The sequence below is a fragment of the Prionailurus bengalensis genome, chromosome E1 (assembly GCF_016509475.1).
Source record: "Prionailurus bengalensis isolate Pbe53 chromosome E1, Fcat_Pben_1.1_paternal_pri, whole genome shotgun sequence".
Classification (NCBI taxonomy): domain Eukaryota; kingdom Metazoa; phylum Chordata; class Mammalia; order Carnivora; family Felidae; genus Prionailurus; species Prionailurus bengalensis.
Genome location: NC_057347.1, coordinates 16,642,161 through 16,656,262, shown reverse-complemented (window position 1 = coordinate 16,656,262; position 14,102 = coordinate 16,642,161). Strand labels below are relative to the sequence as shown.

Sequence of the window (14,102 nt, the reverse complement as noted above, 5' to 3'; positions counted from 1 at the left end):
GCTGGATAAAGAATTCTTGGCTGCATATTTTTCTGATTCAGCACACTGAATATATCCTGCCACTCCTTTCTGGCCTGCCAAGTTTCTGTGGATAGGTCTGCTGCAAACCTGATCTGTCTTCCTTGTAGGAACCCCCCCCCCCCCCAATGCTGCTTTCCTGATTCTCTCCTTGGCTGAGTATCTTGTGAATTTGACTATGATATATGCCTTGTTGATGGTTGGTTTTTGTTGAATCTAATGGGGGTCCTCTGTGCTTCTTGGATTTTGATGTCTGTGTCTTCCTGGATTTTGCTTCCTGTGCTTCCTGGATTTTGATGTCTGTGTCTTTCCCCAGGTTGGGAAAGTTTTCTGCTATGATTTGCTCACATAACCCTTCTTACCCCTATTTCTCCCTCTTCTGGGACCCCTATGATTCTGATGTTGTTCCTTTTAATGAGTCACTGATTTCTCTAATTCTTAAATCGTGCTCTTTTGCCTTCATCTCCCTCTTTTTTTCTGCTTCACTATTCTCTATGTTTGTCCTCTATATTGCTGATTCTCTGTACTGCTTCATCCATCCTTGCTGCCGCTGCATCCATCCGTGATTGCAGCTCAGTTATAGCATTTTTAATTTCATTCTGGCTATTTTTTACTTCTCTTATCTCTGCAGAAAGGGATTCTAATCTATTTTCGACTCCAGCTAGTATTCTTACTATATCGTGATTCTAAATTTTGGTTCAGGCATCTTGCTTGTATCTGTGTTGGTTAAATCCCTGGCTGTCATTTCATCGTGCTCTTTCTTTTGGGGTGGATTCCTTCATTTTGTCATTTTGAAGGGAGAAAAGGAATTAATGAGGCAGAAAAATTAAAATTAAAAAAAATTAAAATAAAAAAATATTAAAATTAAAAAATTTAAAACACACAAAAATCAAATAAATGATGCTAAATACTAGGTGTGTTTTGGTCTGGGTGTTGAATGTGGTTTGACAGATTAGAGAAAAAAAAGGAGGGGGAAAAGAAAAAAAAGGAAATCATTTGAGAATTTGAAAAAGTGAATACACTGTAGTAGACTAAAAAAATGATGGAAGTAAAATAGAATTTGAAAAAATTTACATCAAAGCAAAAAATATAGTAAAAAATCAAAGAAGAATATTTTTAATAGAAATTAAAAATGAAAATGAAGTTTTTCTCTTTCTGCATTCAAGAAAAAGAAAAACGAAAAAGAAAAAAAGGAAGATTGTTTGAAAATTTGAAAAGGTGAATACACTGAAGGAGACTAAAATAAAATGATGGAAGTAAAATAAAACTTGAAAAAATTTACACAAAAGTAAAAAATCTAATAAAAATTAAATAAAAATATTTTTAATAAAAATTGAAAATAAAAATGAATTTTTTCTCTTTCTGTATTCAAGAAAAAGAAGTGTAAAAGAGAAAAAAAAAAGAAAATTGAATAGATGAACCTACTACCAGATTGAAGTAGGACTGAAATTACTTCATTTTCCCCTAGAAGTCAGTCTATGTAGCGCTTTAGAGTCCATAAACTAAGCTGGCAGTGAGACTTTTGTTCTTGAAGAGCGAAGTTGGCCCAGTTGGGTGGGGCTCAGTGTAATGGCTTGCTCTCCACTAGATGGCACTGCTAGCCTAGTGGGGTGAAGGGTTGGGTTCGTGGTAGGTGTGTATGCACATGCGCGGGAGCAGTGAAAATGGCGCCACCCAGCCACCCAGTCTGTTCTCCTGGATCAGCAATCGCACACCCGTCCTCTGTCTTCAGCCTTCGTCCACTCCCCGCTTTTTCACTCTCCGTGACCAGACCCCAGACAGTACCTCTCTCCCGAGTTTTGTCTCAGATGCGGCTATTTTCCCCAACCCCTTACTTCTGAAGGACTGCAGCTTTGACCTGTTCTGCCCCTCTGTTGGAGGGTCTCACTGAGCAATGGCTGAATGGGCAATGGCTGAATGTCGGCTGCACACAGGAATGCTTGCTGGACCCTGCTGCTGCCAGTGCCCTGAGACTATGGCCAGGTGCCAGCCCGCCCCAGAAAAAGTTGGTGAGATAGTGTGGCAGTAGCTTTTCAGGGATTATAGAAAATCACAACACACATCTGGCACCAGGCTTCACCCTTAATGACCTTGTTCCAGCACCAGCGAATGTGGCTGTTTTCTGGGGTCTGCTGGGACCAGGTGGCTTCAACAGTCTGTACCAAATGTCCTTCCAGCAGTAGAACCGCTTTTCCCCGTGTGGTCCAAGATCCTCCCGGACCCCACTCTGTTCCTGGGGATTCGCCCTTCCCCCCAGAGCACTGCCAGGTATTGAGCTGCGGAGTTGCAGACTGCACTCCCCTTGTTAACAGTCTTAATGGAATTTAAACCGTCTCCTTTATCCTTTCTCCCTTTTTAGTTTAGTCCCTGCAGCTGTTTCCAATTTTCCACTTTCTCTCTAGCTGCTTTTGGGGAGGGGTGCTTTTCCCTGTATTCTCCCCCACCCCCCGTCTCCGTCCTCTCTCTGCTGGCAGAAGCACCTCCCTTCCTGCACCTTCTCGCTCCCCAAGTTCACTTCTCTGCACCACGTACCTGCTGAATTCTGTGGTTCAGGTTGTATGATTGTTGTGTTAATCCTCCAGTCAGTTTTCTAGGTGTGTAGGGTGGTTTAGTGTTGGTCTGGCTGTATTTCATGGACACCAGACACACAAAAAACTTCCATGCTGTTCCACCATCTTGGCTCTTCCCTTGACATTGGCTTTTTTACCGTTTTTCTCAGAAGTGTACAGTGGGGTTTTCCAGAGGCTGCATTACATGTGAATTGCAACAAATTGAATACAGCAAATTTGAGAATCTAGCAATTCTATTACAGAGATAACGTGGTCAGTATTGATAGGATAACACATGAAAGCAAAAGTTCTGTGGGTCCTCAGTAATTTTATTTTATTTTTTAAGTTTATTTTGAGAGAGAAAGCACAAGTCAGGGAGGGGCAGAGAGAGAGGGAGAAAGAGAAAGAATACCAAGCAGACTCCACATTGTCAGGGTAGAGTGCAGAGCCTGACACAGGGCTGGTACCCACAAACTGTGAGATCATGACTTGAGCCAAAGTCAGACACTTAACCAACTGAGCCACCCATGTGCCCCTGGGTCCTCAGTAATTTTAAGAAGTATTAAAAAAGGTCCTGAGAAGTGCCTGGGTGGCTCAGTCAGTTGAGCGTCTGACTCGGTTTCAGTTCAGGTCATGATCTCACGTTTCATGAGTTCGAGCCCCACATCGGGCTCTGAGCTGACAGCATGGAGCCTGCTTGGGTTTCTCTCTCCCTTTTTCTCTGCCCCTCCCCCACTTGTGCTGTCTCTGTCTCTCTCAAAATAAGTAAATAAACTTAAAAAAAAAAAAAAAAAAGGTCCTGAAACCAAAATATTTAACAACCTCTGCCCTAGAATAGTAAAAAAGGAAAGTATTTTCCTTTAAAATATGTTAAAATGCAAAGTAATTTATTTGCATTTTGTCCTTCACTATTTTGATTTCTTCTTTTTTTAAATCTACATTTCTACATTTTCAGCTAGTGTTGGCCATTTAAATTTTCTTAAGTAATCTTTTTTTTTTTTTTTTTTTTTTTTTTTTTAGGGATTCAAATCATATTTGTAGAGAATTTCAGTAGTAGCTAAAATGTCTTCTGAAATCTCTTCTGGATTTGTAATTGTCTGCTTTTTATTCCTGATGTTTGCTTTCTCTCCTTTTTCTTAGACCTGATAAAAGTTTGCCCATATTATTTACTACCTTTTTCAAGAATCAGCTTTTTTGATTATTGATTATCTGCTATTTTTTAGTTTTTTAGTCTTCTATCTTACGATATTTTATTACTTTGTTATTTTCTTGTAACTTTTTTTTTAAGATTTTATTTTTAAGTAATCTCTACATTCAACATAGGGCTCGAATTTATAGCCCTGAGAATTAAGAGTCACATGTTTTATGGATTGAGCCAGCTAGGCATATTTGAAAGAGTTTGGTTTTGTATAGAATTCCAAGTTCAAAATTATTTTCCTTCAGAACTTTTACTTTTTTATTTTTTTTAAATTATTTATTTATTTATTTGTTTGTTTAGAGAGAAGGGGAGGGGCAGAGAGAAGGAGAGAGAGAAAATCCCAAGCAGGCTCCACACTATCAGCATGGAGCCAATATGGGGCTCAAACTCACAAACTGTTAGATTATGACCTAAGCCAAAACCAAGCTGGCTGCTGTACCGACTGAGCCATCCCGGTGCCCCCTTTCCTTCAGAACTTTTAAATATAATACTTTGTTTTGCTTTTATATCCACTCTTTCCAAATGGAGGTGTGTGGTATCAATCTAATTCTTTGTAAGTAATTTGTACTCCCAACTTCCTTCACCAGTTGTTTTTAAGGATTTTTCTCTTTATCCTTGGTGTTCTAAAATTTTACCAGGCTAACTCAAGTTCCTGTGTTCTCACTTTCCAACTAAGGGCAGAAATGAAATCTCTGTTATTTGCCTTTTCCAGAAAATGAGTTAATCTCTCTTCTGTCTTTTCCTGCTCTTTGCATCCCTTATCTCAGAATTTGTAGCACCCTGGGAACCACTCCCACCTTTTCTAGCATTCAGTCTCTGTGAGCAGTTTGCTTTCTTGCCTTTTATATTCTTCAAGTTTCCAGTCCGTTGAAGGTATCCCTTCTTGTTTTCTAGCATGATTATGGATTTCTTTTCTGTCATTTCGAAGGTTTGGATTAGGAGGAAAAGGAGGCTGCAACATGTATTAATTTGCCATGTTATGCCAGAAGCTTTGCATTGTTTTCCTAGCTTTAAGATCTTGGGCAAATTGTTTAATCTCTCTGAGATTCAGTTCCACGTTAAAAACAAACAAACCTGTTTTATAATACTGCCTACTAAAAGTTTATTTTAAGGCTTAGAGTATATCTTAAATGCCTAGTACAGTGTATGATATAGAGTAGATGTGTAATTGTGCCTTTATCACTATAATATTAAATGCCTAGTACATTGCATGGCAGAGAGTAGAAGTGCAATATATAGTGCCCACATTGCTACAATAAATCTAATGCGTTGTCTGTGTGCAGTAACTATATCATCATTAATCATTAGTCATCTGAAATTTTCTTGTTCTGTCTCCATCCTACTTTGTGTTTGACAGTCATAATTTTGGTGCCTGGCTTTTTTTTTTTTTTTTTTTTTTTTTTGGCTTTTTAATAGAATCTTGATCTTCATGTTGGGTTGTAGCCATTAGCTAAGGGCCATTATGTTAGAAAAATTCCATAAAGAAGGCAATAATAACCATAATTATATTTTTTAATTATTTTTTTTATTGTGTACACTCTTTTTACTCATTTTTTTTAAACCGACAACTGACAGTTTCTAATTAGAAGACAGTAAAAGCTTTACTTCCAAATTTGCTTTTAAATAACAAAATTAACTTTTTATTTTTCCAAAACTGTACACATCTTCCTCATCTATTGACAGCCTTTGATACTGCCTATTCCAACTTTACCATAAAAAATTATTAACAATTTTTTTTCCTTTATTTTCTTGTTGTGTTTCAGTGTGTATAGTGAGACAAAAAGTAATAATCCCTCATCTCATTCTTGGATTTATCAAAAGCTGAAAATAAAATAGATCAGATCATTTTCTGGAACAAAATTACTTTATTAGTTTAGTAATAATTTGAGGTTACTTTAAAGATAAGAAGCAGCATTTGGGAGGAGATTCATTTCCTGCCTTTGGGCATTATCTGTAAGAACTACATCTTCAGTGTCAAGAGACTGTGTGTGTATAACTGAACTCTAATAAAGTCTGTACTGGGGATGCTGCACACCTGACTTGGTCATTGTGATTATATATTAGGTGCCAAACTGTTGCTTGTCTTTTGAAAAAAAAAAAAAAAAAAAAAACATTGCCAAGTGTATTTCATTAAAATTTGCCCTGTAGGGAGGACTACAAGACCTTTGTTGATTATAAGTGTTCTAGTTATTTCCAACATAGTTAATGATGTTCCTTTGGAAAATAAGCTTGTGTTTCTCTTTTCTTTCTTTCTTTCTTTCTTTCTTTCTTTCTTTCTTTCTTTCTTTCTTTCTTTAGTTTTTAAAAATGTTTTTATTTTTGAGAGAGAGAGACAGAGTGCAAGTGGGGGAGGGCCAGAGAGAGAGAGATGCAAAATCCAAAGTAGGCTGTCTCCAGGCAACAGCTGTCAACACAGAGCCCGATGCAGGGCTCTAACGAACTGTGAGATTATGACCTGACCCGAAGTCAGATGCTTAACCAACCAGGCACACCAATAAGTTTGTGTTTCTAAGCGGAATAAAATATAGTTTTCCTTTTATTGGTAAATTAAGTTAATAATTGGAAGAGGTCATAAATTATAGTAAATATGTTTTAACTAAATCTCACAAAATTTTCACAACTCTTTTTGACCTATGACAACATAGAATATTGACTGGTAGGAACCTCCGGTTGCTGATACCTGACTCTTAGTGCTTAGGTCTGAGAAATAGTACCTCCTGGAGTATAAGACCCAGATAAAGGAGATGATTCAGAGTATGGGTTCTAGGTTGGTTAATTTACATGTGAAAGATATATTCCTGGGTGAACCCTTCACTCTCTGTCAACAAATGGCCGACCCTGGGAGAGACAGTTTCTCTGCCAGGTTGCAAATGCCAGAGCATCAAGAATACAGAAAATAAGAAAATATAGTTAATGTAATTGGCCTTGTGGTGCATGGATGCCAAATAGACAAATACAGAATCTAAGAAAACAAAAATAGCTATCTGTTCTTTTCTTGTTACCATCTAGTTTAGAAATCAGTATGATGTTAGCCATATAAAACATGTTAGATATTTCCCTCTTTGTATTCTATTATCTGTAACAAATTGTAGAAAATAGGGATTATTTGCTCCTTGAAAATTGGGGAGAATTCAGCTTGTATAACTGTCAGGGTTTACAGCTCTTTGGGAGAGGATGTCTTTGTGGTTATTGGTCTATTCAGGTTCTTTAACCATTTAAGAAAGTATATCCATTCTGCTTAGATTTTCAGATTTATTAACATAAATATTATAATCTCATATAACAATGTAAACATAGTATTATCATAATAGTACTTTTAAATCTTTCATTTATCACACTTGCATCCCTTTTCACTTTTCTTGATTAATCTTGCCAGAAGTTTGTCATATTAATCTTTTCAAAGAACCAGCATTTGATTTTATTCATTTTTTTTTAATTAAAAAAATTTTTTTAATGTTTAATTATTGAGAGAGCATGAGCGTGGGAGGGGCAGAGAGAGGGGGAGACACAGAATCTGAAGTAGGCTCCAGGCTCTGAGCTGTCATTACAGAGCCTTACACAGCTCAAACTCACAAATCACGAGATCATGACCTGAGCTGAAGTCAGACCGTTAACTGACTGAGCCACCCAGGCGCCCCTGATTTTATTCTTCTTTTGCATTTTGTTGATTTATACTCTATTTGATTGATTCCTGCCCATATCTTTGTTTCCTTTGTTTTGTTTTTTTTTTTTTAGTTCTTCTATGATCTTTTTCAACTTGAGTTCTTCTGTGATCTTTTTCAACTTGAACTTTAATCTTTCTTATATAAGCATATAAATGTATTTGATTTTTTTGAGTATTCTGTCTCACAGATTTTGTCATTTAGTGTTTTTGTACTTTTTAAAAAATTATTTTGTAATTTCCTTTATAATTTCTTTGTTAACCTGAGGATTTAGAGCTATGGCTTTTGAGTTTCTAGACATATGGGTGGAGGTTTTGTTTTGTTTTTTAATGTTTGTTGCTGGGTTTTGTTTTGTTTTTAATACAGATTTTTAGTTTTTTTGTTAGAAACAAAGAACATACATTATATAATGTTTGTTTGGAGGGGAAGTTGTTGACTTTGTGGTCAGCACATAGTTGGTTTTTGCAAATGCTTCTTGTGTCTTTGAAAACCATGTGTACTTTCCACAGTATGTAAGTTTTATATATATTTGTTAGTTTGAGCTTACTTGTATTTTCTGTAATTGATCTTTTCCTATTGATCTATTAGTTTCAGAGAAGAATAAGTTAAAATTGCCATCTAAAATTGTTGATGTCCCTATACTTGTGAGAGTTGTTGCTTTGTGTATATATGTGTATTTGTAACATTATTGCGATAAAACTCACATGCCATAAAATTCACTGGTTGTTAATATATTCACAGGGTGCAGTCGTTATTATTACCTAATTTTAGAATATTTTTGTCACCCCCAAAGAAACTTGTCTGTTAGCAGTCACTCCCCGTTGCCCCTTTCCCCAGATCCTGGAAATCACTGATTGCCTTTCTGTCTCCTACTCAATGGGTTTACCTATTCTGAACATTTCAAGTAAGTGGAGTCATATAATATGTGGCCTTTTATAGTCACAAAACATGGCTTCTTTCACATAACATAATGCTTTCAGAGTTTATCTGTGTTGTAGCACATGGCAATACTTCATTCCTTCCTGTGGCCAAATAATATTTTGTTGTTGGATATATATTATTGTATTTTGTTTATCCATTCATCAGTTGATGGGCATTTGCGTTGTTTCCACTTTTTGGTTATTAAGAATAATGCTGCTGGGCGCGTGGGTGGCTCAGTCAGTTAGGGGCCAACTTTGGCTCAGGTCATGATCTCACAGTTCATGAGTTTGAGCCCCACATCTCTGTGCTGACAGCTCACAGCCTGGAACTTGTTTCAGATTCTGTGTCTCCCTGTCTCTGCCCCTCCCCCTTTTCCCATTGAATAGATTGAATTTTCTTTTCATAGTTTGGAAAGTTACACATTTCACTTCTTTTTTTTTTTTTTTTCTTTAAATGTTTATTTTTGAGAGAGAAAGCATGGGGGAGGGGCAGGTGCCCCTGTTCTGTTCTTTTTTTAAAATAATAATAAGTTTTACCAAATTATTTGTTGACTTTCATGTATGTCACAACATCATTCTTGTTGGAAATAGTTCCTTTAATGAGTATTTTCAAAGAGGGCTTTTAATACAGGAAATCTTCTAAGACTTCGTATGCCTGAGGTCTTTACTTTTGATGATAGTTTATCTGTATATAAACTTTTTGGTTGAAAAGTCTATCAACATTTAAAAATTATTCCACACAGCAACTTTGTGTTGCTGATGAGATATCTGATGTCATTTTGATCTTATTCCTCTATAAGTGAACTCTACCTTGTTAGAAGCTTTTAGAATTTTCTTTTTGTCTTTGATTCTCTTAATATTTCATTGTATATATCAAAGTGTTATTTATGTATGTCTGTATGTTTTACTTATACATAAATGTCAGTTTAACATTTTTTAATTGTAGAAAATTCTTGGTCATTCATGTATTCCTGTTTAATATATACATCTTTTTTAAAATCTATTTTTATTTTTTGAGCGAGAGCAAGAGGGGGAGGGGTAGAGGGAGAGAATCTTCCTTTTTACATGTTTATTTTGTGAGAGAGATCATGACCTGAACTGAAGTCAGATGGTTAACCGGCTGAGCCACCCAGGCATCCCTTGTTTCTTTTTTAAAAAACTATTTATATTTCATGTTACCCATATCCTCTCATTTCTGAGGCTGTGTATTAGGGTCATTTAAAATTTATATTCTGGGGCCACCTGGGTGACTCAGTTAAGCATCCAACTCTTGATTTTAGCTCAGGTCATGATCCCATAGTCATGGGATCAAGCCCTGTGTCAGGCTCCACGCTGGGCATGGGAGCCCACTTGGGATTCTCTCTCTCATCCCCTGCGCTCTCTAAAATTAAAAAAAAATTATATTCTGGGGTGCCTGGGTGGCTCATCAGTTAAGCATCTGACTTCACCTCAGGTCATGATATCACAGTTTTTGAGGTTGAGCCCTGTGTCAGGCTATGTGCTGACAGCTCAGCCTGGAGCCTGCTATGGATTCTGTGTCTCCCTCTCTCTGCCCCTCCCCTGCTTGCATATTCATTCTCTCTCTCTCTCTCTCTCTCTCTCTCTCTCCCTCTCTTTCCCTCTTTCCCCCTCAAAAATAAATATACATTTTAAAAAATAAATTCTGTCTGGGTCATTAACTTTTTTTTAATGTATGTACAATTTTTTGTACTTTTTTAATGTTTATTTTGAGCAAGAGAGAGCATGAGTGGGGGATAGCAGCGAGCCTGATGGCGGGCTTTAACCCACAAGCTGAGAAATCATGACCTGAGCTGAAGTCAGTTGCTTAATGGACTGAGCCATCTAGGTGCCCCTATATTTTCTTTTTAATCTTTAAAAAGGTTTCAATTGTCCTTATACTTCTTTAATGCTGGAATTTTTTTTTGTTTTCTTTTCTTCTCCATGAACACATTTTCCATTGAGATTTTCAGCTACATTAAGTTAACTGGTATTGTTTGAGAGGAGTGGTAAGGTTGTCAGGAGGAAGAAGAAACTCAGGGCAGAGAGCTCTACTGTGTTAGTCTGGACTTCCCATTTGCATCATCTACCTAGTAACTGTATCCCTCAGGGTAGTAACTCCATCAGAGAGTTGCTCTTTATCAAGACCAAGCTCCCAAGGAAGTTTGTTCAGCAAACAGAGATCAGGTCTGCTGCCCCAGGCAAACTGGAGTACTACCCTGACATTACCTCAGAGCAATTGCTTTTTTTTCCTGAGGAGACTGGAGAGAGACATTTCTGAAAAGCTGTCCCATCATCCAGCCCCATCCCCCAAAGTTGTTCAGCTCTGGGTTGCTACTTTTCCCTCCCTTTGTCCTGATAAGCCAGCATTTGTTTCCCAGGGATTTTTCAGTTTTTTGTTTGTTTTGTTTTGTTTTGTTTTGTTTTTCTTATATTCAGTCTCTCACTTGTAGAACAACTTCAAAGGGAGGGAGCTTGGCTTAGTATCTTACCAAGAACTGTAAGCTGAGTATGACTAATTTAAAAAATTATGTATGTTTGACTTTTGATTACATGAGATTTTTTTTTTTTTTTTGCCACAAATTTTTCTAATTATCATTTCCAATTATTTAAGCTTTTACTGGTTGTTTTCCATTTAGGGATCACATATTTTCTTGACAGTGGGAAAGGAAAAAAGAGATGTCCTGAGCAATGGAAGGAAACTGGTTTAGGAATATTAAGTGATAATTCAGAAAGTGGATAATGTAGGGGCACCTGGGTGGCTCAGTCGGCTAAGCGTCCAACTTTGGTTCAAGTCATGAGCTCACGGTTCGTGGGTTCTGCACTGACAGTGCAGATCCTGCTTGGGATTCTCTCTCTCTCTCTCTCTGACTCTTCCTCCCTTGTGGCATTCTCTCTCAAAATAAACTTAAAATATGTATTAAAAAATTTTTTAATTGAAAAAAGTAGGTGGATAATCTAGATTTCAGTGCACATTTTTTTTTTTGATGGTTTTCTTGTTCAAAACTTTTAAGTATCATTTAAGCATGTGATGTGTAGAAGACATAATACTGGGTGTTACTGATAAAAGTTTGAATAAGATAAGATCTCTGCTTTCAAGGAGCTTTTTTTTTTTAATACTTTATGAAAGTGAATTTATGTATAATTCAAGTTAAAACTAAAATATCTTCACTTCTGAGAGAAGTTAAAATTTCAGAAGCTACTAAGGGTGTTTTGTTGGGATTAGGGCCATTTCTCTTTGAGCAACCAGGAGTGAAAGCCAGATGGAGCAGCCATCCTTACTTTGAGGAGAATTTTTTTTTGCGGGCTCCTATTTTTTGTGCACAGCTACACTGCTTTTGTTCATTCTGCACTCTACTTGACTATGACCCATTTTTAGCTACACACTCTCTAGCTGCACCTGATTTGGGCCACCCTGCTTTCTGTTCTTAAAATCAGTCTCATATCTTAGTGTTTTTAAGCATTCCGGGAATGATTTGCTTCATATACTTGGACCATGTTCCTTAGCTTGTCTCTGTCATTCTGTTCATCTGCTGCATTATAATTTGCTTCTGCTACTAGATTCCTGCCTTTGAATTTGCTCTGTACCTGTCCTCATATGTACTTGGTTTGACATATTTTGGCTCTTGGCTTTATTTTTAAATATGTTCTTCTGTTCTTCCTGAGGTTAATTCATTGTTCTTTTCTAAAACACTGTTCAGTCCTGTCACTGGTTCAAATCCTCTCTTCTTCCAAGTTTTTGAATTGTAATACCACAGCTCATTTTATTAAAATTGTTGCTATTATTTAATTTTTTATTTAAAATTACCCACCATGAAAGATAAATAAACATAAAATTACGCACCACAGGTAAAAATAGTCTATAGTTTTTTTGTGTATGGCCTGATGTTATTTTACTTTTTAAAAACAGCTTTTTTGAGGGGTGCCTGGGTGGCTCAGTTGGTTAAATTTCCAACTTCGGCTTGGGTCATGATATTGCAGTTTGTGAGTGAGTTCAAGCCCTGTGTCAGGCTCTGTTGACCGCTCAAAGCTTGGAGCCTGTTTCAGATTCTGTGTCTCCCTCTCTCTCTGCCCCTCCCCTGCTTGCACTCTCTCTCTTTCTCTCTCTAAGACAAATAACATTTTAAAAAGCTTTATTGAGGTAAAATTGATATATACATGCACCTATTTACAGTGTACAGTTTGCTAAGTATAAGTAAATATCATGAAACTATCACTGCAGTAAAGGTAATGAACATACCCGTCACAACCCAGAATTTTCTCATGTCCCTTTGTAGTTCGTCCTTCTTGCCCCTTCCCATCCCCTCTCCAGCCCCTGGCAACTACTGATCTGATTTCTGTAACTATAATTTTCATTTTGAGGAATTTATTTAAATGGAATCATGCACTATGTACTGTGGTTGAGGGGTGTGGATGGCTTCTTTCAGCATAATTACTTTGAGGTTAATTCACACTGTGTGTTTTAGTAGTCCACTCTTTTTTCTTGCTGAATAATATTCTATTCTATAAATACATGACAGCTTATCTGTTCACCTGTTGATCATTTGGATTGTTTCTCATTTTTGGCTGTTAAAAGTAAAATGGCTGTGAACATTAGTGTATGAGTCTTTGTATGGATATATACTTTTATTTCTCTTGGATGAATACCTAGGCATGGAGTAGCTGGGTTGCATGTTAGGTGTATGTGTAACTCTTTAAGAAACTGCTAAATTCTTCTCCAAAGTTGGTGCACCATTTTATATTTCCACTATTGATATATGAGAGTCTTAGTTGCTCTAAGTCATTTGTATAGACATACTGTCATTTTACCTTTTAATAAAACATTTTCTTCTCTTAATGTTCTGCAACTTGTATTTACCTTTAAATGTTTAGTAAGGCCTGGAATGTATTTTGGTGTTTGTTATAAAGAATGAGGTGAGGTAAGAAAACAGTTTTAATTTTTCCTTCGGAAGGCTGGACAGTTGTCTCCACATCATTTTATTAAATAATGTGTATCATATTTCCACTGATTTAAAACTTGCCTTCCTAAGGAATTGTTTCAAATGAATACATTTCTAGGTTCTTTGCCTATTCTTTAAAATCTAAATGTATAGATACTAGAGAATAACGTAGAATAAATAAGTTCTCCATTTATGATGTGATAAAGCATTTTAAGGAGGTAAAATTGAGGATCATGTCCTGTATAGGAGGTATAATTGAGTTCTTAATGGAGAACTGTTATGTAAGTTTAAAAAAAAATGTACATTCATATCTTTTTTGGATAAGGAGTTTAACTTTTCATTTTGTAACCATTCTAAACACACTGCTCTGGATGAAATGATCTCTGTAACATATGTGTCATTTTATCTCTGATTACTATTTCTGCAGTTTCCTAGCTTAGAAACTTTAATACAAGTTTGACCCTGTTTTCTGCATTCATTCTGTCCATCTCTTTCCAAGTTGTTTATATTTTGGACCTAGTTTATCCCATTTATCTGTTCCCATGTGCCATAGTCTTATAACTTCTCTGCCCCTAGTCTAACTTCCTATTATCCATATTACATTGATTCCAGATCATTTTTCTAAATGACTTTTCATTAAGTTAAAAAAATTTAAAAATTCTTTTTTGTCTTTGCATTGCTCTTCCGGTTCTTGTTTTTATGATATAGTCTGAGTCCAATTTTAGCCCTTAGCACCCATGCAGAAGTCATTTGCTATAATCATGTTGATCTCTTCATTCTTTCTTGCTATGTTTATGTCATGATATATCTTTATAGGG

The 14,102-nt window shown here is 36.4% G+C and overlaps 1 protein-coding gene across 3 annotated transcripts in view; it reads left to right on the top strand.

The window, feature by feature from the left end:
• Positions 1–14,102, top strand: part of NSRP1 (nuclear speckle splicing regulatory protein 1) — a 68,531-nt gene that overhangs the window by 20,665 nt on the left and 33,764 nt on the right. Inside the window, exon 1 of one of the 3 annotated variants that reach the window (XM_043585561.1) lies at positions 8,020–8,331. The exons of the other annotated variants lie outside the window; for them this stretch is intronic. The gene's annotated coding sequence lies outside the window, so the exon portion shown is untranslated. Of the gene's footprint in view, positions 1–8,019; positions 8,332–14,102 lie in introns of those variants that run through there. 3 annotated transcript variants of the gene reach the window in all.